The 27,493-nt window shown below is 41.9% G+C and overlaps 1 protein-coding gene across 2 annotated transcripts in view; it reads right to left on the bottom strand.

Annotated features, from left to right (window-relative positions):
* LOC115166330 (prickle-like protein 2) overlaps positions 1 to 25,397 on the bottom strand; it is a 94,436-nt gene extending 69,039 nt beyond the window's left edge. For both annotated transcript variants that reach the window (XM_029720239.1, XM_029720240.1), the window contains exon 1: positions 24,931 to 25,397. The gene's annotated coding sequence lies outside the window, so the exon portion shown is untranslated. The remainder of the gene's footprint in view (positions 1 to 24,930) is intronic.
* Between the last annotated feature and the right edge of the window lie 2,096 nt (positions 25,398 to 27,493).

Genomic DNA, 27,493 nt, shown 5'->3' with positions numbered 1-27,493 from the left:
TCTGGATTTAAATTTACTGTGTTACATCTTGTATGGGAGACCGGGCTGATTGAATAGGACAGATGTGTCCTCTCTTGCCAGTAGCAAGCACTCTCAGCATTCTCATTCCAGAAATAAATAAAGTCATAAATGCTATATATCTATTTTCAAAAATGTCAATAAATTAACTTTTAAGTTTAAAGTTAATTTCCTGCATTTCTGGGGAGGAGAGAAAATATTGCTATTTTGTAACTCATTTTATGCAATTCTACTCATTTTTCCATGGGGCAGAGAGACATTTTTTTTGTTTTAAAACATATTTCCTGCAATTCTACACATTTTGCCATGACTTATCCCGTGTTAATGATATCTGAGTGAGAGTGACTATCAAAATCAAATGGGGGCACCCTGGAGTGCCCTGTTGGTATTTGGCCATGATTACTTCAAGTTTACCTAACTGGCTAGACTAACTTACCAATCTAAAAATTGTTAGCTGACATTAGTATTGTCACTGACAGTAAATATTTTTGGTCAGGGGACCCCTAGCAACTCTTTTTAAGATGTGTTGAATCTGGAAATGTGTTTTGTGTGGAGCAGTCTGGTTTATTTGTTAGAGTTAATGTGCAGACTAAGCAGATATGGAGTGATGTGTGTGCTGCTTTAATAATTGTTGCACCAATGAGGTCATCAATATAAATAAGAATTTGCTCTTAATTGACTTTCTTGTATAAGTAAAGATGAAATAAAAAATGTATAAATACAAATATACATACTGTAACTGCATTTACAGTATTACAACCACTTTTATCATGATTATGGCATATTGTCACCTGTATTTCCATTTGCTATGTAGAGTATAAACTATCGTGTTAATGTCATTGATCTGGGAATAATTGCTTTGAGTAAGATGTATTTCACATAAGCTCGACCATGTAAAAGGCAGGAGGTTGTCTTGTAGTCTAATGTCTGGGGAATCTCATTGCAACAGTTTGTGCTTGGCTACCAATCCATCCCAACAGCAAAAGTAACGCTCATTCAAGGCATGATTCATTTAACACCCTGTCCCATTGTTACTGCTTTTATTGAAAACTAGCTCCATGGTGTAGCCATGTCATCAACAATGGCTCACGTCAGTTTCTTTCTAGTACTCACAAAGAGACCTGATTTGACTTTGACAGTCCACCATTTAAAAAGAAGGCAGACAATGAAACAAGACAAATTGTTGAGATCTCCATAGACCAAGTCTAACTCACAAAAGCCCCTTGAAGTAGAACAAAAATGTGTTTACGTAACATACCATTCCAGGAGTTGCCATAGTTTTAGGTTCTTCAACTACTACAGATGTAGGGTCTTAGCCAGTTTCTTACAGCAGGAAAAGAATCCTGCAGCAACAGGAAATGCGAATTATTATGTGGACTATAATTCATTTTTGTAGGGGTTGATATATTTTTCGTAAGGGAAAATCAAGTCTTAAATTTCGAAGTGGAAATACACAACACATTTTAAATGTCCCGCATTGCAGGATAGTTCACCGTCAACAGTGTAATCAATTTAATATCCTACATCTGTAGGTGTTTTCTGAACAACCTACTATGTGGTGTTTGATGTTATAGCTGATTATTTGATTGTGAGAAGAAAGATTTAGACTAACAGGGTTGCATGGTGTCTAGGATAGAAGAGACAGGACCAGAATAGAACCAGAGGGTGATTACAAATGGATATTGGGCATTGTAAGCTTTTAGTAGTTTCATGCCTGCTCTCGCTCGAGGGCTTGAGGGCGCCTGGCGCTCGAGGGCACCAGGAGGCCCATCATTACGCACACCTGTCACCATCGTTATGCTCATCGGCGTTTCATGGGACTCACCTGGACTCTATTACTTTATTGATTGCCTCCCCTATATCTGTCAGTTTCTTCCCTGTGTCTGCATTAATGCCGTTTTGTTTACCCTGTCCGTGGTTTGTTTCCTGTCTGTCATTTATTAAATATTCCCCACAATATTTGCTTCTCATCTCCTAGCGTCTGTCCTCACAGAATGCAGACACCAATATTGGAAGCATCAGAGAGTTTTTGGGGGGGGGGTTGGTGACGTCGGGCCCGGGTGCCATTGCCAAAGGAACCGGGGGTGCCTCAGCTGGCTCGTCGGGCTACCATGCCTTAGCTGGCTCGAGAGGTTTTCTTGCCTCAGTTGGCTTGGCAAGCTCCCATGTCATGCCTCAGCCGGCTCATCAGGCTCCCATCCCACTCATGGCCCAGCCATCTCATCGGGCTCCCACGCCTCAGCCGGCTCATCAGGCTCCCATCCCACTCATGGCCCAGCCGCCTCATCGGGCTCCCATGCCTCAGCCGGCTCGTCGGGCTCCCACGTCTCTGCCGGGCCCGTCAGGCTGACCCAGGTGGGATGCCGGGTTGCACCCCTAGAGGGGGGGTACTGTCACGCCTGCTCCCGCTCCCTCTCTCTGGTGCTCAAGGGCGCAAGGCGGCCCATCATTACGCACACTGGTCACCATCGTTACACGCATCAGCGCTTCATCGGACTCACCTGGACTCTTACTGATTGCCTCCCCTGTATCTGTCACTTCCTCAGTTTCTTCCCCATGTCTGCATTAATGTTGTTTGTTTCCTGTCTGTCATTTATTACATATTCACTCCCTGTGCTTGCTTCTCGTCTCCCAGCGTCTATCCTCACAAATAGAGCTCTTTTAAATGACCTCTGACTTGCATCATACTACATTCAATGTCATCCCAAAGTTCACTAGGGTTCATCAAACTAGAATTCCTGACAAACTGTGGGATAAGGGGATACCGGGGACGATTCATGGATTCATGTCTCATGGGTTGGTTGTCACAGTGCTTATTACACCCAATCTAAAGGGTGCTGTCTAATCATTTTAAAGATTAAAATGTGTTAATTCTTCATCCACCTTGTCAATTCATGTCAGCATGACAAAACATTCAGGTGAGGAGAATTTGTTTTTCATAGGTGAAAAATGTCTTGGGATTTTCTTCATAAATGTTTGAATTGTGGGAGTATACATGAACACTTATGCTTGTTGAAAAGAGAAAAGGTAGCACTACATTCCAAACATATTTCTTAGTTGCTAAATCAAGCCATGTGGTAACTACCATCTTATATAGCATTCGGGGGTTGGTTGGGGATGGATGTCACATGAAATGTGGGGTTGGTTGTCCCAGAGTCATACACTGTACATAGAGAGTTGGGCCAATGCGGTTTCTGTCTGAACGTTCTGAGAGCGCCACTTTCTCTATGAAGATATCAAGTGAAAGCAGATATGCAGTTTGTTGATAGCACAACACAGTACAGACTTGGGTACACATTATCCTGAATGCTAATCAATAAAAATGTCTGTTCAATTCGCTGCTCTGTTTTGCCTGTTTACAGCGGGTCATTTCATAGGGTATTGCCAGAGTAGCTCTTGTATTGTTACATCACCTTAATTTCGAGAATAATGGCAGCTGTTCTAAAACCTGACAGAACTCTCTCCATATATGGCTCTGGTTGTCGCCATCAACTCCATTTTTACCATATTCTTCTGGGACATTAACACTGCCTGTGTACAAAAAATCCGTAGCTCTTTTAGGCTGTTGCTATTAAGACCTCCCTTCCCATTAAACATGAACACCTTTGGCCGACATCAAAATATGAAGTGTGGAGAGCATTTGTGCATTGGGAAGACGTCGCTGAGATATCAGAATAGAATGTTGATGCCTGGCCAACATATAAACGACTTAGAACTGTAGAATGTAGAATGCAGGTATTATAAATACATCTGTGAGACTTCTTGCCAGCAAACAATGTCTAAACTGCATCTTCCCGATGCATCATGTGTTAATCCGTTGGGCAGAAGTATCTGTGCTATCTGGGATTGTTGGTTAGTTTTAGGGTTATGATAAGGGTTAAGTTTAGGGTTAGGTTAAGGTTAAGTTTAGGGTTAGGATAAGGGTTAAGGTTAGGGTCAGGGCTAGGGTTAGTAGATTGAAATGTTACTGATAGTCTGTAGAGCATCTAGAGATGGACTATCCAAATTTTATTCTCGAGGCATAAAACTATAAATTTGGTTAGGAATATTGTTAGGGCTCTCAAATGACGCAGCGGTCTAAGGCACTGCATCCCAGTGCTAGAGGCGTCACTATTGACCCTGGTTCGATTCCAGGCTGTATCACAACTGACCGTGATTGGGAGTCCCATAGGGCGGCGCACAATTGTCCCAGCGTCGTCCGGGTTTGGCCGGGGGTAAGCTGTCATTATAAATAAGAATTTGTTCTTAACTGACTTGCCTAGTTAAATAAAGGTCAAATAAAATAAAATAAGATCACAGAAGGCTATTTCTAAGACTCTGTATGCTATATTGCTTCATTTCCTGTTACAAAAAGAAAAAGCTACTTGCAAACATTGTGACAATCAACCCCATACTGTGTGACAACCAACCCTGTGATGTTTGTTTGATGGGTTATAACTCTAAGTTGGAATAAGTTATGAGGATAAAATGGGTCCCTATTTCAACTCAAGACCTTGGTCTTATCCTAATATTGAAAAGGGTCTTCTAGGATACACTGGTGCTGAGAAATATACATGAGAGTAAAAAAAAAAACAACCAACCCCGGTCCCGGTCTCCCCTATGGATGTCCAACATGACAATAACAGAGTGTGAAAATGTGCCTAATTTTGTGGTTTTCAGAGGCAATCTGTTAGCATTAGTGTAAATGTCAGTGTGCTGTTAGTTGCAGTGTGCAGATGTAGACCTTTACACAACACACAATTAACTAATGAGGTGGATCTGGTAGCTTTTAGCGATGTGTTTCTGTTTTTGTGGGGCCTGGGAGGCATACATTGATGTGGGGAGTCAACTCAGCATGGATGACATCACCACTATGGTAGGAGGGACCATCACGCTAACAACTGGCAGAGAGAAAGAGAAAAGGAAGTAACAGTAGAGAGTTTCAATATACGCTAGTATATTAGTGTTCAATGGTAGTAAGGCTCAAGACGAGTTACTGAATTACTGTAACCACTTCCTCCACAAGGAAGGTGGTGTTCTTTTACTTCAAATGGGCCTTCTGACAAATTGGCTCTTGTAGGCATGTGGTCATTCTAAAGACAGTTCATTGGTTACTGTAAACATTCATAAATTCTGTTTCTGTAACTATTAACTGCAACAAATAAAACAAACTAATTTAAGAGTCAACAAGATAGTCCTCAGTTGGTTCTCTACAACTCTAAATGAACCTTCTCTTTCCTAAGCAGATAACCTAGGTCGTTCTAAGGACAGGCCATTGGTTATTGTACATGCTTAATGATGTTTCCTTAGCTATTAAGGCATGACAAAGTCAACAAGCTGATTGAGGACATTGTGTAAAAGGGTCCAATAGTGCCTCAGTCACGCTCTTTCAGGGTTAAAGGTTCAACAACCTCTGATTGGCTTTTTAACAAGGAGGCCCTGGTCTTATGACAATGAATGTAGTTTTATGACAACTTAGAGTAGCCTATATATGTGTAGACCAGAATACAGTATGTCATATTAACGAGTTTCATTACATCAGAGTTTGTAAAAAGTATATGAGGTGCTTAGTATTTCTATAGCGAGTCTGGGTGATTTAGTGGTCGTCTGAGAGAGAAGCTTTGGCTATGCATGACTTAACACTATTTGAACATATGTACTGCAGGCACACGGACCCACAATCGTGCACTGCATTTATAGGACTGGGGGAATGTCTGCCTGTCAGAAAAATCAGCCACAGCCTCTAATTAAATTACCTGGCTGTTACAGTGAGGACTACAGGGGTAAAAGAACTCCCAGCACCCACCCCCCTCACATTACGTATCCCCCCTATGACAGGACTGACCTCACCTCATCAGCCAACTAAAACAGCAGCCCAGTGCCAGTAGATCAACACAATCAGAAAGACTCAGGAGAGGGTGGTTGGGAGGGTTTGGGATGGTAGCAGGGAGTGGCTAGTTGATGCCTCTATTAGTTAGTTCCATATGTTACATTGGCGGTTAGAGAGCTTCCCATGAGGTAGATAGGACACTCAGTCACAGAGAATTGTAAGTGATATTTTTAATCAGACCCAGAGACCCTGCAGGGTTCTGCTAGTCTCTTTCTGAGGTACACTTCCACTGCACACACAGAAGATAGAGAGATAGATACAATAGGGAGAAAGAAAGTGCGAGAAACATGGCAAAATAGCCAGAGACGATTATAAATAAATGTACATATAGGCCAGTAGCGCTTCACTTTTCACTTGACGTCCCGAATGCCCTGAGAGAAAAACCCAATACAGCCCATTCCTGCAGTGGGAAAGCTGTAGGAAGGCTGTAGGGAGGCTGTGGGTCGAGACAATTGTATTAGCAGTGATCTTATTCAGCTTGATGAGGGGGTGGATGAGAGGCAGGTGGTACAGTACTGTAGCAGCTCTGTTGATTTGAAGTTTGTGTGAATGTGTGTGTTTGTGTGTGCCCCAGGTTGTGTATGTGCTCGTGCATGTGTGTGTGTGTGTGTGCATGCTTTCATTTGTAAGAGTGTGTGTATGGATGCTTGCGGTTTTTACAGAGGAGGTGTAATAGTTAGCTGCTTCGCTGCATTGCTCTCCCCCATCTCATCAAACCCATTAAGGGGTTGGGGAGAAATCATTAGCAGAAAACCACATATTTCTGGTCTGTTGGATCCAGGCTCTAAAGGAATGCCAAACAGAGAACTCATGGAAAGAGGGATTTAATATGCAGATCTGCAATCTGGAAAAGAAGAGTTTAGATTTGGGATTTGGGAGTGTATAAGCATTTTATATGGCGGTCTCGACGCAAAACTAAGACCGGGTCGCTCCACACCTTTCTCATTGCAAAACTAATACCAGTCTCTATGGCAGTCTCGTCGCAAAACTAAGACTGTCGAGAAACAAAGACGGTTCTGCTAAGTTGTTCTGCCGAGTTATTCGATGAAGGAAAGAGAGCAAGGCTCCACACCACTCTCTCACTTGAGTATTTTAGCTAGTTAATTGCTCTTTTGTAGCTTTCACAACTATTTGTGTGTTTTCTATCCCTGTTTGCTCATCTCTTTGTACGCTTTACAAACGCTTACCACCCCTTGTTTGCAACCCTTTTAATTTAGTGTACCCTGCGTGCACAACCTATGTGGAATTCCTAGTCTCTGGTAGTATTTAGAACTGCCGATCTGTGGTCAAGAATGCCAAGTTCATCTTAGCCTATGCTTTTTGGCCCTGACGGAGAGATGGATCACTCCAGAGAACACTGCTACTCCAGCTGCTGATCACATTTTCTCTCATAGTCCGAGAGTATCTGGTCATCGTGGTGGTGGCACAGGGCTACTCATTTCTTCTCTTTTCTCCCTCACTCACCTGTCCATCTCCTCATTTTGGTTCTCACTGTTACTTGTCTACTTAACCTTAACATTGTTGTCGTCTATCGCCCACCAGGTGCCCTTAGAGAGTTCCTCAATGAGCTTGACTTCAACCTCCCGACGTCTGCATTCGATTAATTTCTTTCCAACTCTTTATTTCCCCTTCTTGCCTCATTTCACCTAACCCTTTTCCAGTCCCCTCCCACTCACAAGGCAGGCAATATGCCTAACCTTATCAATGTAAGAGGCTGTTCATCTACTAATCTCATGGCAACCCCCCTCCAGGTCTCTGATCACTACTTTGCTTTCCAACCCAGCCCCTACCCAGATTGTCATGCGCCGTCACAATCTTCGCTCTCTTTCTCCCACTACTCTCTCCTCTTCTATCCTATAATCCCTTCATTCTATTAGTCCTTCTCCCGCATGTCTTCTCATTCTGCCTCTTCGAATCCTACTCTCCTCCCTTTCCGCATCCGATAACTCGCACAGTCCCCTTTCTTCTCAGACTTCTGGGCCCTCCTCTCCTACTCCGTGGCTGAGTGATGTATCATCCTTTTACTTCCTCCTTTCTAGCTTTTCTTCCTCTGTATATGCTGCTAAAGCCACTTTCTATCACTCTAAATTTCAAGTTTCTGCTTCTAACCCTAGGAAACTCTTTTCCACCTTGTCCTCCCTCCCTTCTTAATCAAATTAAATCAAATTGTTTTGTATTTGTCATATGCACCGAATACGACAGGTGTAGACCTTACAGTGAAATGCTTACTTACAAGCCCTTAACCAACAACGCAGATTTAAGAAAAATATAAAAAATATATATATAAAAAGTAACAAATAATTAAAGAGCAGCAGTAAAATAACAATAGCGATGCTGTGTGGGGACACCGGTTAGTTGAGGTAATTGAGATAATATGTACAGTGAGGGAAAAAAGTATTTGATCCCCTGCTGATTTTGTACGTTTGCCCACTGACAAAGAAATGATCAGTCTATCATTTTAATGGTAGGTTTATTTGAACAGCGAGAGACAGAATAACAACAACAAAAATCCATAAAAACGTTTGTCAAAAATGTTATAAATTGATTTGCATTTTAATGAGGGAAATAAGTATTTGACCCCCTCTCAATCAGAAAGATTTCTGGCTCCTAAGTGTCTTTTATACAGGTAACGAGCTGAGATTAGGAGCACACTCTTAAAGGGAGTGCTCCTAATCTCAGTTTGTTACCTGTATAAAAGACACCTGTCCACAGAAGCAATCAATCAATCAGATTCCAAACTCTCCAAGACCAAAGAGCTCTCCAAGGATGTCAGGGACAAGATTGTAGAACTACACAAGGCTGGAATGGGCTACAAGAACATCGCCAAGCAGCTTGGTGAGAAGGAGACAACAGTTGGTGCGATTATTCACAAATGGAAGAAACACAAAAGAACTGTCAATGTCCCTCGGCCTGGGGCTCCATGCAAGATCTCACCTCGTAGAGTTGCAATGATCAAGAGAACGGTGAGGAATCAGCCCAGAACTAATGCACTCCCAGGACTGCTACTTCCACATTTTTATGAAATGGTCTGCCGATCCATGTGAGAGACACAGACTTGGTCTCAACCTTTAACCTGTCTGGGCAAGGGGGCAGTATTTTCACGGCCGGATGAAAAATGTACCCAATTTAAACAGGTTACTACTCTGGCCCAGAAACTAGAATATTCTGGTGCTTGTAGTCCTTTCAAGTCATTGCCAATCGAACACACAGTGAGTTAGGGTTCATTTTGCACTTCCTAAGGCTTCCACTAGATGTCAACAGTCTTTAGAAAGTTGTTTGAGGCGTCTATGATGAACAGAGACCGAACAAGAAGGCTGGAAAGTTGTAGACCCAGGGAAGGACATCAGTTCATTGGCCCGCGTTCACGTGAGTGGTATCTGTGTTCCAAAACGTTTTTCAAGACACTGGAACCATCCGGTTGGAATATTACTGAAGTTTCACGTTCTAAAGGCTCTAAAGATTGATACTTTACAACGTTTGACATGTTTGAACGAACGTAAATATAACTTTTTTTTTAACTTTTCTTCGTGACATTTTCAGCGCACTTCCTACATTTGGCATAGCTGAACTGAACGCGCGAACAACAAGGAGCTATTTGGACATAAATGATGGAGTTTATCGAACAAAACAACATTTATTGTGGACCTGGGATTCCTGGAAGTGCCTTCTGATGAAGATCATCAAAGGTAAGTGAATATTTCTAATGTTATTTATGCATTTAGATTACTCTAAAATGGCGGGTATCTGTATTGCCTAGTGTATTTTTCTGAGCGCAGTACTCAGATTATTGCAAAGTGTGCTTTCCCAGTAAAGTTATTTTGAAATCTGTCAATGCGGTTGCATAAAGGAGATGTTCATCTATAATTCTTTGAATGACAATTTAATATTTTATCAACATTTATGACATTTTATGACATTTATCAACGTTTTTGAAATCGGACAACGTGGTTCGATTCAGGAGAAGTGTATCTATAAAATGGTGTAAAATAGTCTGTTATGTTTGAGAACTTTGAATAATGACATTTTGTGGTTTTGAATTTGGCGCTCTGATTTTTCACTGGCTGTTGAATAGTGTGGGACGATTGCGTCCCACCTACCCTAGATTAACGACACCTACTGTACAGGAGCGCTCCCACCTCCCGCCTATCCTAGCTTCAACATTTACCAATAGAAGTGTGGTAAGGCTTTTGCTTCATACCATCATCACTAACACATTCAAAGAATCACGGTCTTAAGTCTGGTCTGTGATTAGCTGAATCAAGAGTGTTATTGCAAGGCTGGGAAAAAAACCTACACATCAAGTTGCTTTCCAAGATAGTAGGATACCCCTGGGCTACTCACTGTTAACACTGTATGTGTTTTACATCTGACAGCCCGATGACCAGAAACTGAGAATGAAGTAAACAATTTCAGCTTTTAAAGAGCATAATGTGAATCCACAGGGCTTATAGGATACTGCTCTACATGTGAACTTTTTATTCATGCTTTTTAGAACTGTTTATAAATGTAATTAATAAAAATCCTGGTCTGTAACTCAGTACGATACAGTAGAACCTAGACCTTCAGTTGCATTTTCTCACAGGGGGTGGAACATAAACTATTTTGATGTTTACAGCAATGAGCACACTTATTTTAAAGATAAATTACAATACAATTATTCAATAAGGGACCAAATACTTACTTTGAAATGCCAGGATGTGTCAACAAATATGAAATGGTGAGTGACGGGCTCTATCAAGGTGGGTCGAAGCTTTTCACAGCATGTATCCCAGATGTGTCTGAATGTGTTCATTGAGTCTGATACACACAGTTTCTCAGTGTGTTCAACTGTGTGTTGAAGTGTTAATATGGTCCGTATCAGACCTGGACACATTTGGATACTCAAGGACATATGCTGTGTTGGAATGTGTGTTAAGACCTGTCAGATGTTGATACAGGGGTATTTGCACAGGGAAGAGGACTCCTCTCTAGGTTTCTTCCTAGGTTTCTGCCTTTCTAGGGAGTTTTTTCCTAGTCACTGTGCTTCTGGCTGGGTATCTGTATAAGCACTTTGTGACAACAGCTGATGTAAAAGGGGCTTTATAAAATACATTTCATTGATTGATCAGTGTTAAATAGGGTTAAGGCATTTCAGAGACCCAGTAATAATACCATTAATAGTCTCAGCTCTGTCCCTCAGTGGAGAGACTCTCAGGGCATGGCATCTGTACAGCCTGTATAAGATGTTTCTCATACAGGCTGCTCTCCTCACACTCAACTGCATAGAGCGGACAGGAGAGCCCGAGCCAACATCGCCAACATCGCCAACATCACCAACATCACAGCCATCACCAGCAGAATCACAACCTCCATCTCCTCTCAGTACCCCTGGTACACGCACATCATCATCATCATCATCATTATTGATCACCTATATCACCATCCTCTCTCTGGCACACGCAGGCATGGTGTCCACCACAGTCTGTTTTAGCCCCTTTTCTCTCCCTTTCCAAACTGTTTGGCAGTAGGCCATTTTTTTTTATTTGAGGAAACAGCCTAGGTCTGACTAGGCACAAACTCTGTATTGTTCTCTAAGTAATCTTCCTCCTATAACAGTCAGCACATTAACTTTATATTGTGACAGATTGGAAAGTTCTGCTGAGACATACTGTGTGCAGTAGCATAAAGCGAGAGGGACTTAATCATTTAAGAAGCCATAACCAAATCCTGGTGAACACTGTAAAGCTTGATGTTGCCCTTCAGTCATCTTTCATCTCACCTCAGTCTCTCCATCCATCAATGTTACACAGAGGCCATTTTGAAACAATGACTCATGAGGTGATTGCCCAATTAGAGCGGAGAGAGGACCAGATGGTAGGAAGAGTAGGCCCAGATGGGACTCCTTGGTCAGAGCTCTGAGGTTAGCACCCAGACACCCTGACACTAAGCTCGGTGACACCTCAGAAGGACCAACATGACTCAGAACCTCTCTGTGAAGATTCCGACAAGTAGAATCTGTTAGATAGATAGACAAGGAGGTGCAGTCATGGTGAAACGATGGTACAATCGCTCGAGGGTTAGATTAAATACTAATGAGTGGGTTAATGATTGGCTCATTGGAGCCAATTAAAGCGCTGTAATATCGAGTGTATGTGGGGAGGGAATTAGTAAAAGTCTAAAAGTATTTGGTTTTATATATACTTAAGTATCAAAAGTAAAAGTAGATACTTTAAATGTTTTTATATCAATCAAACCAGATGGCACAATTTTCTTGTTTTTTATTTATTTACCGATAGCCAGGTGCACACTCCAACACATCATTTACAAACGAAGCATTTGTGTTTAGCTAGGAATATGAATGAGCCTATTTGAAATTCAAACATCAACAATTACTGATAGGAGTCACCCAGCTTGGCCCAGGGCAAGCCTCCATTGGGGCTACTGTGTTGCTGGTTGAGGGGTTCATTGGATCTCGTTTGCCTTGCCAAAAACATCTAAGGACATGATTTGTGTGTTGTGGTTGCACCAAGTAGCTCTGGTCCCTCTCCAAGCGGCTCTGTAATTCTTGAGAAAGCCACACTGGTTTGCTGTTTTGCAGGCCATCCTCCTCATCACTCACAATATGAGTGAAATAGTTTTCCTTCCCAAAAATTGTAATTAAGTATGTTAAAAAGCAGCTTTTCTGTATTGGAATGGTGTGGGTGTACAACAACATCAGAATTATGTGGGTGCATACCGATCATTTAAAACATTCATGCTGATTGGCCAGCTCAGGAAATTACCTTTTTGAAATGGTCTGTTTGAGACACAATTTCGATGTTTAAGTGTTTTTTTTTCTCTTCAATTTATGCTTTGGCAAATCTGAGTCAGCAATATTATTTGGGTATGAGTTAACAGAATATGAACTTTTAAAAGTGATATTTTCACTGAACAGTTATTTAAATGCATCAGTCTCAAATCATGCATATTCATACGATTCAAGTCTGAACTTAACCTAAAAGCCTCCCAACCCCATATTGAGAGCAGAAGGGGAATTCCAACCTTTGACATTTATCAGTTTGATTGTAGTTCCCCCAAACAGATTTCGATATCTTCCGAAATTACTGAGCTTATTGGTATTATTGGACTATTGTGAAAATCTGTGTGTTTAAAGCGAAAAAGGGTTTTTGAATTTGTTGCAAATGTATTTAAAATATAAACAGAAATACCTTATTTACGTAAGTATTCAGACCATTTCATGCAGCGGTTGAAGGTTTACGTGACGTGCACAGCCTGGACATTTCCAGAAACATATTCATGCATAATTGGGAATTTACTCTCCCAGATATTCCTGTATCACTCAAGTGTTCAGGGATGTGTGGGTGTGTGCAGGAATCCACACACTCGCATGGGAAATTCCCACCCACACCGTGCACCTCAAATTTCACCGGAATATAGCCGATCCGATTTCACCCAGAAACTCTGACTTTCTCTGTTCTTTTTTTACCCCAGTCCAAAAGGTAAAGTTTTGAAATTTGTGAGAGAAATTACAAGATTATATTATAGTACTTGTATTGCATCAAATGGTTGTTTTATGCAACAGAATAGAGGGCTCTTATAGCTCTGTTGTGTCTGTGTGAACTGAAAGTGGTCCTCTGGGAGATTTAACCACTGACAGGAGATTTACGATGTCTGTTGGGTGATAAAACCTAAATAGACTGCATTCCATAGCATGAGTTAATGTTTCTGTTCTATGAGGTACCAGGGAGAGATGATTCGAGGGCCAGACCTTGGTCTCTAAACAATGAGAACTGTTTTTACAGCAGATACTGTCTGCCGTGAATTGTAAGTATCTTTCATACAAATCTTAACCCTGTGACCCATTCCATACATCTGTTGTTTGTCATGTAGACTGAAAGGGGTGTATCTTTGCTGTAAAAAACCTTTGTATCTCAGGACTTTCAATGAATCATCTGAGGGTGATTCGTCAACCAGCCATCATTAACCTGTTAGGGCTAGGGGGCAGTATTGACACGGCCGGATAAAAAACGTACCCGATTTAATCTGGTTACTACTCCTGCCCAGTAACTAGAATATGCATATAATTATTGGCTTTGGATAGAAAACACCCTAAAGTTTCTAAAACTGTTTGAATGGTGTCTGTGAGTATAACAGAACTCATATGGCAGGCCAAAACCTGAGAAGATTCCATGCAGGAAGTGGCCTGTCTGACAAGTTGTGTTTCGTCTTGGCTCTGTTTATTGAAGACTGAGGATCTTTGCTATAACGTGACACTTCCTACGGCTCCCATAGGCTCTCAGAGCCCGGGAAAAAGCTGAACGATATCGAGGCAGCCTCTGGCTGAAACACATTATCGCCTTTGCCAAGTGGCCGATCAGAGGACAATAGGCTTAGACGCGTGCCCGAGTCGACCCCATACTTTATTTTCTTTCGTCTGTTTACCTAATTGCAGATTCCTGGTCGGAATATTATCGCTTTTTTACGAGAAAAATGTCATAAAAATTGATTTCAAACAGCGGTTGACATGCTTCGAAGTACGGTAATGAAATATTTAGAATTTTTTTGTCACGAAATGCGCCGTGCGCGTGACACTTATTTACACTTCGGATAGTGTCTTGAACGCATGAACAAAACGCCGCTGTTGGAACATAACTATGGATTATTTGGGACCAAACCAACATTTGTTATTGAAGTAGAAGTCCTGGGAGTGCATTCTGACGAAGAACACCAAAGGTAATCAAACTTTTCTAATAGTAAATTGGAGTTTGGTGAAGGCTAAACTTGCTGGGTGTCTAAATAGCTAGCCTTGTGATGCCGGGCTATCTACTTAGAATATTGCAAAATGTGCTTTCACCGAAAAGCTATTTTAAAATCGGACATATCGAGTGCATAGAGGAGTTCTGTATCTATAATTCTTAAAATAATTGTTATGCTTTTTGTGAACGTTTATCGTGAGTAATTTAGTAAATTCACCGGAGGTTTGCAGGGGGTATGCTAGTTCTGAACGTCACATGCTAATGTAAAAAGCTGGTTTTTGATATATGAACTTGATTGAACAAAACATGCATGTATTGTATAACATAATGTCCTAGGATTGTCATCTGATGAAGATCATCAAAGGTTAGTGCTGCATTTAGCTGTCTTCTGGGTTTTTGTGACATTATATGCTAGCTTAAAAAATGGGTGTCTGATTATGTCTGGCTGGGTACTCTGCTGACATAATCTAATGTTTTGCTTTCGTTGTAAAGCCTTTTTGAAATCGGACAGTGTGGTTAGATTAACGAGAGTCTTGTCTTTAAAATGGTGTAAAATAGTCATATGTTTGAGAAATTGAAGTAATAGCATTTATGAGGCATTTGAATAATCGCGCCACAGGATTCCACTGGCTCTTACGTAGGTGGGACGATTTCGTCCCACATATCCTAGAGAGGTTAACGTAGAGCACTCAATCGATTCACTTTATATGTGTGTTGTTTTGACCTGCTCCCTTATTAATAAGTGAATGAAGATTTAGTTTAAGCATAACTCTGACTTGTGTGATAAGTTTGTCTCTCGTCATTTGATAGTAAAGAAATTAACCACCACAATTTTCAGCAGTATTTCATTCCACAGACCACACAATTTAAACTCAGTGACAACTCAGCAATGTTAACATTCTTCAGACCAGACATTTAGAAAAACGTCCTAATTTATCATCAGAACAATTCATTTAAAACTAAAGGCCCAAACATATTGAGCAAATCAATCTAGATGCCAGCTGGGGATTGTTGAGAGAGAAAAGTCAATAACCGAAGCCCATTCCATAATCATTCATTTGATCAGCTAAGTGAGGAATGCATCCCTTTACATGAGTGGTGAGTATCGCAGCTAATGTCTTCCCCCTCTTCGTTTAACTTAAATAAATGTATTACCCAGTCAGGATGGATCAGTCTTTCACACTGCTTTACTCTGTTTGAGGAGCGCCTCTGCCAGGGATGTTTTGGCAGAGAGAGGGTGGGGGAAAGGTAGGGGAGAAAGGAAGGGGAGTGGGAAGTGAGGAAGGAGAGAAACCTTCATTACACCCTCATTTATCACCAGCGGGGTACCTAGGCAACACCCTCACTCACTCTCTCTCTCTTTTCGAAACACACGCTGTTTTTTTCTCTTCATAAACCACCGCTTTCTTCTTCCTTGTTCTCATCCCGTCAAATCTTACATTTTGCTTTCTACGGTTTGGGTTGGTCAAACTGGCTTACCCCTACAGTTATCACCCGCTCCACCACCACACCTCACTGGTCTAGCCACCTGGGCAGACAGACGGAGAAAGGGTTATATTTAAGGTCCTACCTGACCAAGATTGCTGGGATTGTTCAGGGAGGTGCTACTGTGACATCGCCAGGAATGTAGCATCTGGGTGATGCCACGGCTGCTGAAAAGCTCAGGAAAAGCCACCACATCTTAGCAGTGGTTAGGAGCATTCTCTGAACGGTTCCTGAACTTCCCTTGCTACCTCTGGACACAGAATGCAGTCTTTTGTGTGATACATCCGAATAGATAAAACAAAAAGCTAGCTAGTTAGCAAGCCATCATCCCTATCCTGCAACTCTGAGTTAAGATCACATGATTTAGTGACCAAACCCAAGAACAACCAGTTCTTTTTATTTTGAAATGCAACAAAAAACACAATTATAAAAATATGTACAATATTTACAGAGCTCTCCTAGGAACATACAGATACGTCAGCTGAGTACACGGCTGGGATGTGTACCAGAAGTCACATGGCACACTAAATAAGCTGAAGGGCACACACACATGCTTGCAGGCACACTTTTCCTATAACTGAACGAATAAGCTAAAAGAGTTGTACTCAAAAAAAAAGAGCAGCTGTGTTCCACCTGAGGATCACAACCGCCCACACATATCCCCTCAGGTAGCGAGGAGGGGCCAGTGTCTTCAAACCATGACTGGGTGACTGATCAGGACATACTGTAGCGCCACACTCCAGGGCTCCGACTCCGGGTAACAGCATAGTTTTGCATTGTTACATATGGATGTCTGCTTTGAATGGTATTCCAATGACATGAATAGAGAGAGAATTCAGAAAGCGAGAAACATGAGTGAAATAGGAATGCAAATTAAAAAAAATATGCACAGGAGCAATATCCTCTTTTTCTATCCTTCTTCATCTTCTCTTCTTTCTTCAGATATTCTTCCTATCATAACACCACTAAGGGATTGTGAAGAAGTGACACTCAACCTATTCTCTCAAATGACTCTGCTCAGTGCTGTGACTGTAACTTGTGATTTGTCTGCAGTATTACTGTATGAGTCTGGAGTCTGGTGCTGGTTGTGCATCACACAGCTGACTGTAATGACTGCACACTGCGGGATGGATACCACTGCAACCCACATCTTATCCATTCTTCCATTCCTTTTGTTATCGCAATAACAGAAATACAATTGATTCTATTCAATTCATTGTTAATTATATCGTCAGTGCAAAGAATAGCCCCAAATATACTGTACATTGGGTAGGCATTATACCGTAGCTGTCACAAACCTCTTCGTCAGAAGATATGTTGAAATCGCTGTCGGAAAAAGTGGACCAATATGCAGCGGATTGCGTGCTCATCATCATTTATTTTAAATGAGAACACGAGGAAAAAACAACAAACAAAACTCACGACAGGCACAGTGTAGCAGGCTAAACAAAAGCAGTGCTAACACACAACTACCCACCCGTGACAAACAAAAACACACACCTACTTATAGGACTCCCAATCAGAGGCAACTAGAAACACCTGCCTCCAATTGAGAGTCCAGCAACCAAATCTGCACATAGAAAACATAACCTAGAACCTACTCATACTAAAACATACACCACAAAACCCCGGAACACATAAATAACACACCCCTCTAACCTAATCACAAAACACCCCCACCATACAAAACAAACATACCTCTGCCACGCCCTGACCAAATAATACAAATAATCCTCTATACTGGTCAGGACGTGACAGTAGCAACTAGAAATGTCCTTGCATGAGTGTTGCCTGTGTATCGATATACAGTACCAGTCAAATGTTTGGACACACCGACTCATTCATGGGTTTTTCTTTATTTTCTACATTGTAGAATAATAGTGAAGATATCATGACTATGAAATAATACATATGGAATCATGTAGTAACCAAAAAAGTGTTAAACAAATCAAAACATATTTTAGATTTTAGATTCTTCAAAGTAGCCACCCTTTGCCTTGATGACGGCTTTGCACACTCCTGGCAATCTCTCAACCAGCTTCATGAGGTAGTCACCTGGAATGCAATTCAATTAACAGGTGTGCCTTGTTAAAAGTTAATTTGTGGAATGTCTTTCCTTCTTAATGTGTTTGAGCCAATCCGTTATGTAGTGACAAGGTAGGGGTGGTATACAGAATATAGCCCTATTTGGTAAAAGACCAAGTCCATATTATGGCAAGAACAGCTCCAATAAGCAAAGAGAAAAAACATTAATAAGAGGTCAGTCAAATTTCAAAAACTTTGAAAGTTTCTTCAAGTGCATTCGCAAAAACCATCAAGCGCTATGATGGACCGCCACAGGAAAGGAAGACCCAGAGTTACTTCTGCTGCAGAGGATAAGTGCATTAGAGTTACCAGCCTCAGAAATTTCAGCCCAAATAAATGCTTCACAGACACATCTCAGTAACAGACACATCTCAACATCAACTGTTCAGAGGAGACTGCGTGAATCAGACCTTCATGGTCGAATTGCTGCAAAGAAACCACTTCTAAAGGACACCAATAATAAGTAGAGACTTGCTTGGGCCAAGAAACATGAGCAATGGACATTAGACCAGTGGAAATCTGTCCTTTGGTCTGATGAGTCCAAATTTGAGATTTTTGGTTCCAACCGCCATGTCTTTGTGAGAAGCAGGTGTAGGTGAACTGATGATCTCCGCATGTGTGGTTCACACCTTGAAACATTCAGGAGGAGGTGTGATGGTGCTTTGCTGGTGACACTGTCAGTTATTTATTTAGAATTCAAGGCACACTCAACCAGCATGGCTACCACAGCATTCTGCAACATCACGCCATCCCATCCGGTTTGCGCTTAGTGGGACTATCATTTGTTTTTCAACAGGACAATGACGCAACACACCTCCAGGCTGTGTAAGGGCTATTTGCGCCAAGAAAGAGAGTGATGGAGCGTTACCTCAGAGGACCTGGCCTCCACAATCACCCTACCTCAACCCAATTGAGATGGTTTGGGATGAGTTGGACCGCAGAGTGAAGGAAAAGCAGCCAACAAGTGCTCAGCATACGTGGGAACTCCTTCAAGACTGTTGGAAAAGCATTCCAGCTGAAGCTTGTTGAAAAAATGCCGAGAGTGTGCACAGTTGTCATCAGCACAGTTGGTTTGTTTAACACTTTTTTGGTTACTACATGATTCCATATAGTGTTGATATCTTCACTATTATTCTACAATGTAGAAAATAGTACAAATAAGAAAAACCCTTGAATGCGTAGGTGTGTCCAAACTTTAGACTGTGTCACGTTTACTAATGAGACAACGTCGACAGTTGTCTCATTATGCACACCTGCCACCATCGTTACGCGCACCTGCATCCCAAGACACTCACCTGGATTCCATCACCTCCTTGATTATCTTCCCTATATCTGTCTCTCCCCTTGGTTCTTTCCCCAGGCGTTATTGACTCTGTTTCGGTTTCATGTTGTACTATGTTCTATTTATTATTACATTTGCACTCCCAGGACTTGCTTCCCGACTCCCAGCGTAAACGTTACAGAATAATGCCTCACCAAGGGGAAGCAACAGGGAATATGTACATTTAATAATTTTTTTTACTGGTGACGTCGGGTGCAAGTGCCACTGCCTAAGCAAACGGGGGTGCCTCAGCTGGTTCGTCAGGCTTCCATGCCTCAGCTAGCTCGACAGGTTCTCAATCCTCGGTTGGCTCGGCAGGCTCCCGCGCCTCAGCCGGCTCGTCAGGCTCCCGCGCCTCAGCCGGCTCCACACGCTCCCGCGCCTCAGCCGGCTCTACAGGCTCCCGCGCTTCAGCCGGTTCTAGCTCAGCTGGCTCTACAGGTTCCCACGCCTCAGCAAAAGCGACCGGCCCGCTCCTGGTCCTCGGGATGTTAAAAAAATGTGAGCTTAAATGTGATAACTTCAAATTTTACCTGTGTATTTTTGGTAAGGGGTTGACGAATCATCCTGAATTGAATTCCGCTGCTCTATCGATTGCTGCATATACTGCTGCATATATTGTCCCAAACTATCTTCCTAGAAGTTGTTGCTGCTAATGTCAAATTGAGGGGCGTTGTACAAAACAAATTAATCAGCGATTGGATCATCTTTAACCAATCAGAGTTTCAAGGCCAATTACAAGATTTATGTAGGCTGGCTCTGGCACAACCTATCGGTTGCTAGGACCAATCAGAATGGTTAGAATAAGTTTGTGTTCTATTGGACGTCGGGGAGGAAAACAAACCCAGACTCTTCGTGGAGAAGAAATGCTAGTGAGCGTGGCATTTGGCCTGAGAAATGTGGATGGACAGTCAGGCTACATGTTCTTACCCATGTTATGTAAAGTGGGCCACTGAATGAATAGAAAGACTCCAGTCTCCACAGAGTATAGTTCTAATAATATTGCTGGCCAGATAAAAAAGGAAATCACACATTGGGGGATCAATGACGTAATACCTCACAGCAGGCAAGGATCCAATAAATATTTTCCAAGGAGGAAAACAACCTAGATGGGTGTGGATCTCCCACAGTATCTCCTGCCTAAGTGTACATTTCCATCCTAATATAATCAGAGACTCTCAAAAGGCAGTCTCATGGGGTCCTGTGTGAGATTGACCGTGTTGTGGTTCAGTGACAGTGACAGCACTCAGTGAGCAGATGTTTCCATGGGACCACAAACTCATTCCAGAGATCTTTTCATGACGTTCGTTTAAGAAGGGTTTATATTAACCTAAAGCCATAGGGATGAGTCACTGTCAGCACTAGCAACAGTGTGACCATGTGATTCATCATTATAGAAAGATGAATACCCACACTCACATAGATATTACTTTGGGAGTTCTGTATGCAGACAGTGTGCTGGCATCCTTCTTTTTTCATGTATCGTGCACCTGCAAAGGTTTGACGGATGTTCATGTTTTGAATTGTGATGAATCAATAACACAACACACTTCTTGCTCAAACCATCTGGAGAACCTACGTACATATATATCGTAAAAACACAGTGTGTGTATGTGACTTAACTCTGACAGGGTTATTTTGCATGCGTGTGGTCCAGACCTGGGTTTAGAGCGCCTTCAGAAAGTATTCACACCCCTTGACTTTTTCCACATTTTCTGTGTTACAGCCTGAATTTCAAATTGATTAAATTAAAAAAAATGTGTCACTGGCCTACACACAATACCCCATAATGTCAAAGTGGAATAATGCTTTTAGAAATGTTTACAAATGAATTAAAACTGAAAAGTTGAAATGTCTTGGGTCAAAAAGTATTCCTCCTTTGTTATGGCAAGGCTAAATAAGTTCAGGAGTAAAAATGTGCTTAACAAGTCACATAATAAGTTGCATGGACTCACTATGTGTGCAATAATGGTGTTTGAACATAATTTTTTAATGACTGCCTCATCTCTGTAGCCCACACATACAATTATCTGTAAGGTCCCTCAGTCGAGTAGTGCCTTTCAATCACAGATTCAACCACAAAGACCAGGGAGGTTTTCCGATTCCTCGCAAAGGGTACCTATTGTAAGATATATAAAAAAAGCAGACATTGAATATCCCTTTAAGCATGGTGAAGTTATTAATTACACTTTGGATGGGGTATCAATACACCCAGTCACAACAAAGATACAGGCGCTTCACCATGAGGCCAATGATGACTTTAAAACAGTTACAGAGTTTAATGGCTGTGATAGGAGAAAAACTAACCTAATTGACATAGTAAACAGAAGGAAGCCCAGAGGTCTGTACAGAATAAAAATGTTCCAAACATGCATCCTGTTTGCAACAACGCACTAAAGTAATACTGCAAAAAAATTGGCAAAGCAATTAACTGACTTTTTGTCATTACAAAGTTTTATGTTTGGGGCAAATCCAATACAACACATCACTGAGTACCACTCTTTATATTTTCAAGCATAGTGGTGGATGCATCATGTTATGGGTGTGATTGTAATTGTTAAGGACTGGGGAGTTTTTCAGGATAAAATAATAAACAGAATGGAGCTAAGCACAGGCTAAATACTAGAGGAAAACCTGGTTCGGTCTGCTTTCCAGAGACACTGGGAGATTAATTCACCTTTCAGCTGGACAATAACCTAAAACAGGCCAAATCTACACTGGAGTGGCCAAGTTACTGTTTTGACTTAAATCTACTTGAAAATATTTGGCAGACCTGAAAATGGTTGTCTAGCAATGATCAACAACCAATTTGACAGAGCTTGAAGAATCTTGAAAAAAATTATTGGAAAATGTTGAGCAATCCAGGTGTGGAAAACACTTAGAGATGTATCCATTACACCATGTACACATTAGCATGGCGTAGCTTCGCACATAGCTTCACAACATCTGCATTATGGTCTTTGTGATAACTGGATCCACATGTCTTCATCATGGGGCTCCCGAGTGGCGCAGGGGTCTAAGGCTAGAGGGGTCACTACTGACCCTGGTTCGATTCCAAGCAGTATCATAACCGACCAGGATTGGAGTCCCATAGGGCGGCGCACAATTGGCCCAGCGTCATCTGGGTTTGGCCAGGGTAGGCCGTCATTGTAAATAAGAATTTGTTCTGATCTGACTTGCCTAGTTAATAAAGGTTCAATAAGTTTAATATATCATTCACACTGAGGATCCTATTGAACGCAGGAGAGAAAGATTGAGCAACATCCATTATTAATTGGCTTAGTAATGCTACATTACATTATTAATGAGCTCCACACACACACACGGTATCCTTTGTGTCTGTGTCATGTGTGTTTAAGCATAAACAAGCCTATAACCCTCCAGCTCCAATGTTAAATTAGCCACATCACCATACCAGTCATGACATGGTCATTGAGCAGACCCTTTCATCCATAGCACACAGTGAACACACAGATTCAGTAACCAACAGTGACCCATGCGGGAAATGAATCCACAACCTTGGTGTTGCCAGCACCAGTCACTAACCAACGGAACCATCTGAGCCTCAGGCAACTCAGATTCACACAGGCAATACAGATAACTAGAGCACAGTGCTGCATGAGGCAGAGCATTCAGGAGCTCTGTTTCTGTTTCCAACCACCACCCTTCCAGAATCATCTGTTTCTGTGGCGACAGAGCTGGCGGGAGAAGGGGGGGGGTCGGTTCTGTAAAAGTGGAGAGACAGCACTTCAGTCACAGTTGGAGAGAGATGGAGGGACGGAGGGAGGAGGGGTAAAGGGATGTGAAAGTGTCAGTAGGGAGCTTACGCATCTCTCTGTATATCACTGACTGACTGACTGACTGACTGACTGACTGACTGACTGACTGACTGACTGACTGACTGACTGACTGACAGTAGTGGAAGAGACTGAGGCAGCAGTAGCATCCACAAGTGTTAGAAAACCAACATGGAGGATATTCTCACCACAACAACTTAGAAAACAATACGTTGTCATGGATTCCCAACGTATTATCCAGACCTCTGCCATATGACAAGAACACTGAAATAGGATTCTCAGGAAGGCATGCTTGGAAGCTGCAGTTGTCCTTGTTCTATACATGAATTTGCCATGAAACAGCATTCCTCACTATTTCTGCCCAACAGTCTTTTCCTCCGTTATTTTACAGTAACTGACGAAGGAAATAGAAATGGCCTCTATGTGTTTACACACTAACATGGAGGTATTTTAAACTGAATAAATGATCTATTATATATTGAAAAACAGTCAGAGCCTATCAATAGCAATAGACACTACCTAACAGAAAAAGCTGCAGCAGGAAAACCCCCCAGAAGCATCTACAAGTGGTTAGTACTAAAACAGTAGAGATCACTGTCACTGAACCCTTTCCCCTTGCTGGCTTGGAATGCCATTTTATGGCTTAGATAACAGTCTGGAGCTGCCAATAGGAAAAGGAGGCAGTTATCAACTCTGTCACGGGCAATAAGATTACTGTAGTGTAGCTCTCCCTGCTCTACCCCTGCCCATAGAGCTCAGTCCGAAGGGATGGATCAGTCTTCATAAAGTACAGAGGAGACAATATACCCACAGTCACACTGAGAGCCAGGGGGACAGCTGAAAAGACACTGGCATGTTCATGTTTCATGGCTCCTGAGCTAAGACAGAAAACAGTAATGCTGCTGCTGTGTTCCTCCACCCACTCTCCCTCTCGCTCTTTTTCACTACCTCTTTCTTTCTCTCTCACTAGAGCGCACAGGCACAAGCACACACACGTGCGTTCGCACACATACACACAGACGCACAGACGCACGCACACACACACACACACACACACACACACACACACACACACACACACACACACACACACACACACACACACACACACACACACACACACACACACACACACATACACACACACACACACACACACACAGTCTGTGCCAGTTCATAACACACCTAAAGAATGCTGTCGGAACTCATAACACTTTACACACATTCTTTTGGTAATATCATCTGTTCAGTGTTATTATAAACCCATCAGTGTTACATCTTTCTGAGTCATCTAACACACCAAGCAAACAATGCATCACATTCTATCACCCAAGACTAATGAAAACAACCAAAACAGATCAATAGGGACTCATATATCAATACCAGAGATTGATTATTCACGTTAATGAGCATATTAAGCTGTGAACCAAAACACGCCAACTATTTCCCTCTCTTTCTTTCATTCTCTCTCTCAATTCAATGGATATGTTTTATTGACATAACTATAAAACAATTATTCAAAAGACAGTTCATTACTGCATATTCAAATCTCTCTCTTTCTCGCTCTCTGTTTCTCTCACTCTCTCTTCAAAATGACAACAGAAAAGCAGACGGACTCACCTCTGTGGCTATCTGCCTGTGGTTGCAGGGTTCCGGCGCTATAGCCGTAGAGAGGTGGTGGACAGGGGGAACTCTCTCTTCTGACTCACATCAGTAGAGTCATGGCAGTGGTGTGACAGAAGTACTGTACTGTTCACAACTCACTGGTCTGTCTATCTGTAGATAACTGAGAAAAACACCAGCTCAGTCTCTGGCTCTGGCTGAAACGAAGCAGCAGCAGCAGGAGCAGCAGCAGACAGAGGAGAGGCAAGACTGGAGGCTGAAAGCTCTCTCTCCCTCACTCTCTCCCTCGCTCTGTTATTCTCTCTCTTTCATTTCCCTCCAGGCTCTGTGTCTCTCATCATGGCTGCTCAGAGGCAAAGGTAGCAAGGGAGCACCACAACAGATCGGTACCTTCAGTTTGGGTTGGCATCATCTACATAAATGGCATGTGTGTGTGTTATGAGATTTCTTTGAGCACTACTGAGAGCTAGGCAAGCAGGCTCTCACCGAGAGAGACAGTGACAGAGAGAGAGAGAGAGAGAGAGAGAGAGAGAGAGAGCTACTCCCACCTCTTCTCCATTTCCTCTCACCCCTTCTCCTCCCCAGCCTGTTGAAGAGTGAGTCATCAGCTCTGAGCCAATCACAACACTGCAGACTGCCTATGATTAAAATTACAAGAGCATTTACCAGGGCTCTAACACTGCTATCCTTAGGAGAGGGGGATGAAGGAGGCAGGGAGAGGGGGATGAAAGAACGAGAGAGAAGGAAGGGGAATGTCTGGGAAGACGTTTACATACTTAGATTTTATAGTATACATTCTGGATGGGGAGGTAGTGGAAAATGGTCGTATGGTGAGGTAGTCAGTGAATGACAGCTGCATTCCTTTTTGAAAATGTGTGACAGTAGTGTGTCAAGGCAAGGTTGTCTCCTCTGATGCATAATTATATCTGGCACAGAAAGTAAAGGGGAATGCAGGGTCCACTGGTGGAGTTCCTATTCTATCAACATTAACCTGTTTTGTCCTGCTGGGTTATGCCTGATTGCGTAGGGGGAATATAGAAACCTGCAGGGCAGGATCAGGGCAATCTAGGGCTGATTCTTGTTCTCCTTCTGAATCACTGCTGCTGATTGCAAAACCTGTACAAATGACCAGTGCTGTTGGATTATGATGACATTCATTCAACCAACCTGCCGCCATCGACCCTACACTATATTTTTCTCCTCATGACCCTCCACCACTGTTCCTCCATCTGTGATGCTGATTGTCTCCATAAATCATGCCTGGTACATCTCTCCATAATGAGGGGGGCAGAGAGAGGAGGTTGAGGAGGAGAGGGGAACAGAGAGAGTGGGAGAGTGGAAAGGCCCAGCCTTTATACACTCTCAGTCCTTCCATCATTCACTTTCTGCTCTTATAAATACTCAACCTTTATTTCCCCTGCAATAATTATCTATAAAAATGTACTCTCAATGTTAAACCTGCACTCAATATCTTAGTTCAATGTGTCATGGCCCCAGCACCACAAAATATAAATGTTTTCATATAAATTGAGGTTGAGTCTGTAAATGCTAATAAAACAAATGTGTTATTGTAAGGCGTAATTATAAATCAAACATGTACAGTATCTGTGACTAAACCAGAGTTGAATTTGATTCCATATTTATGGAAAATCTGATAAAATGTGGGACATCTGTGGAACGTGCAGCACATAGTGCAGTAACAGTAACTCAACAACAGATGTCTCAAACTGTTAAAGATGGGAGCTGTGATTTAGCCATGGAGCCAATACTGAGGTGGTCTATTGCCAAGCGCGCTGATCCAAATCAATTTCCCCCTCCCCTGTTTCTCAGAATGATGGATAGAAATAGACAGTCAGAGGAAGGGAGACTCAGAGGAATTAAGAAAGAAAAGGCCTGATAGTAAAGTGACAATTTTGATATAAAACATATACATGTTTTAAGCCTATATAATGTTTGTTTACATTTACTTTGTTGACAAACTTGAGAAAAACAAGCAGTGTTGGGGAGTAGTGAACTACAGTACATGTAGTTTAACTAGTAATTTAACTACATTTTGCAGTAGCTTGGTGGAAGGTGAACTCAATTCAAATCTAGGAGGTGTTTTCACTAGTTAAAACCTCTTAATAACCTCATAAGGATACATTTGCCTAAAATGACATACCCAAATATAACTGCCTGTAACTCAGGCCCTGAAGCAAGGATATGCATATTCTTGGTACCATTTGAAAGGAAAAACTTTGACGTCTGTGGAAATGTGAAAGGAATGTAGGAGAAAATAACACAATAGATCTGGTAAAAGATAATACAAAGAAAAAAAAACATTATTTTTTTTGTACCATGTTTGAAATGCAAGAGAAAGGCCATGGTGTACTATTCCAGACCAGCTTTAATTTAGATTTTGGCCACTAGATGGCAACAGTGTATGTGCAAAGTTTTAGGCTGATCCAATGAACCATTGCATTTCTGTTCAAAATGTTGTATCAAGACAGCCCAAATGTGCCTAATTGGTTTATTAATACATTTAAGTATTGCACTCTCCTCAAACAATAGCATGGTATTA

This window comes from Salmo trutta, chromosome 28, assembly GCF_901001165.1.
Source record: "Salmo trutta chromosome 28, fSalTru1.1, whole genome shotgun sequence".
Lineage (NCBI taxonomy): Eukaryota > Metazoa > Chordata > Actinopteri > Salmoniformes > Salmonidae > Salmo > Salmo trutta.
The sequence above is the reverse complement of the archived record's forward strand: the minus strand, read 5'-3'. Positions and strand labels throughout refer to the sequence as shown.